General features: G+C 42.4%; 1 pseudogene; it reads left to right on the top strand.

The window, feature by feature from the left end:
* Window positions 1-2,513, top strand: part of LOC139565771 (4-galactosyl-N-acetylglucosaminide 3-alpha-L-fucosyltransferase 9-like) — a 10,248-nt pseudogene continuing 7,735 nt past the window's right edge.

Genomic DNA, 2,513 nt, shown 5'->3' with positions numbered 1-2,513 from the left:
GTAGACAGTGTGATACAATACTTAATCTTCTCCTGGCATTGTGGATACCAAGGTAAGTTTGATAACTTGGCTCGCAGGAGGAACTATTCATTATAATAGAAGTAATGACAATGTTTTGACTGGTTATGTATAACTGTTACTCTAAATAAGAGCATTGTGGGTAATCATAAAAATCATACGGAATCTTGTACTTCACATTGATAAGCTATTTCTTATGTTAATTTGTTATTTTAGCATTCTTTGATTAAAGATGACTGCATATTATGATATAGTTTAATAAGTGACCAGAGATCTTTTTGTGACAAGGCTAAGGAATAGGCATGAGTCCTAGTTAATGATTGGTAGAATCTTTGACTTTGATATGAGTTCTATGTGATAACGTGGTTGTATGGTTTGTATTGTCCAAGGCATTGTTGGTCATTGTTTGAGACATATTGCTGAACGTGCACTTGGCGTATTCACAGGGTAGCACAAGTGTACTTTGTTCAAAAAGAGGGGTGATGTTATAAAATATTTGTAAAAAACTCCTGGAAAATACTCTTCTGGAACATTCCAGACGAATCACACACAGTAACTCCAGCAAGAGCCGCGCGTTAGGGAGGGGGTAGTGTCACGTCTACTCCTGCTCCTCTTCTCTGGCGCCAGTTTACACATTATTACTCACACCTGTCACCATCGTTACACACACCTGCGCCTCAAATCAAATCACATTTTATTTGTCACATACACATGGTTAGCAGATGTAAATGCGAGTGTAGCGAAATGCTTGTGCTTCTAGTTCCGACCATGCAGTAATATCTAACAAGTAATCTAACAATTTCACAACAACTACCTTATACACACACAAGTCTAAAGGAATGAATAAGAATATGTACATAAAAATATATGGATGAGCGATGGCCGAACGGCATAGGCAAGATGGTATAGAGTACAGTATATACACATATGAGATGAGTAATGTATGGTATGTAAACATTATATAAAGTGGCATTGTTTAAAGTGGCTAGTGATATATTTATTACATCCAATTTTTAATTATTAAAGTGGCTAGAGATGAGTCAGTATGTTGGCAGCAGCCACTCAATGTTAGTGATGGCTGTTTAACAGTCTGATGGCCTTGAGAAAGAAGCTGTTTTTCAGTATCTTGGTTCCCGCTTTGATGCACCTGTACTGACCTCGCCTTCTGGATGATAGCGGGGTGAACAGGCAGTGGCTCGGGTGGTTGTTGTCCTTGATGATCTTTTTGGCCTTCCTGTGACATCGGGTGCTGTAGGTGTCCTGGAGGGTGGGTAGTTTGCCCCCGGTGATGCTTTGTGCAGACCTCACTATCCTCTGGAGAGCCTTACGGTAGTGGGCGGAGCAGTTGCCGTACTAGGCGGTGATACAGCCCGACAGGATGCCCTCGATTGTGCATCTATAAAAGTTTATGAGTGTTTTTGGTGACAAGCTGAATTTCTTCAGCCTCCTGTGGTTGAAGAGGCGCTGCTGCGCCTTCTTCAACCGCTACTCATTGCTGCTGCGCCTTCTTCACCAAGCTGTCTGTGTGGATGGACCATTTCAGTTTGTCCGTGATGTGTACGCCGAGGAACTTAAAACTTTCCACCTTCTCCACTACTGTCCCGTCGATGTGGATAGGGGGCTGCTTCCTCTGCTGTTTCCTGAAGTCCACGATCATCTCCTTTGTTTTGTTGACATTGAGTGTGAGGTTATTTTCCTGACACCACACTCCGAGGGCCCTCACCTCCTTCCTGTAGGCCGTCTCGTCGTTGTTGGTAATCAAGCCTACCACTATAGTGTCGTCTGCAATCTTGATGATTGAGTTGGAGGCGTGCATGGCCACGCAGTCATGGGTGAACAGGGAGTACAGGAGAGGGCTAAGAACGCACCCTTGTGAGGCCCCAGTGTTGAGGATCAGCGGGATGGAGATGTTGTTTCCTACCCTCACCACCAATAAGAGTGCCAGTGGTTTCTGTGGCAATTAAATTGAACACCTTCCCGTAGAAGACCAGTAAGAGACCAACAATTAGATATACAACATTACAATTACCAAACAACTGTGGGGGTATGGCCTTACCAAACCTAAAAGATTATTTTGTGTCAGCCCAATTGAGACCTCTGGTGTGTTGGTGCAATTCAGAATACGAATCCAAATGGAAAGACATCGAGACTACTTTGACAGAGATACCCATACAGACAGTTTTGGGAAATAAGGACATGGTAAAATAAATATACAATAGACAAAATCAGTGGATTAATTTCTCTCTGAAGACATGGTTTAGGGTAGTTAAGCAAAATAAATTAGACAGAGAGATCAAACTGCTGAGTTGGCCCGCATACGACCCCAGCTTCATCCCTGCAACTCAGGACAGCAGATTTAAACAATGGACGCAGAAAGGCATCACATCATTCAGTACAATTATAAGGAATGGGGACCTAGATAACTTTCAGGACCTAAGTAAAAAACATGGTTTGGATAAACAAGATTTTTACAGATACCTACAAGTTCGACACTA

The sequence above is a fragment of the Salvelinus alpinus genome, chromosome 37 (genome assembly GCF_045679555.1).
Source record: "Salvelinus alpinus chromosome 37, SLU_Salpinus.1, whole genome shotgun sequence".
Taxonomy (NCBI): domain Eukaryota; kingdom Metazoa; phylum Chordata; class Actinopteri; order Salmoniformes; family Salmonidae; genus Salvelinus; species Salvelinus alpinus.
This window is presented reverse-complemented; position numbering and strand designations above follow the sequence as displayed.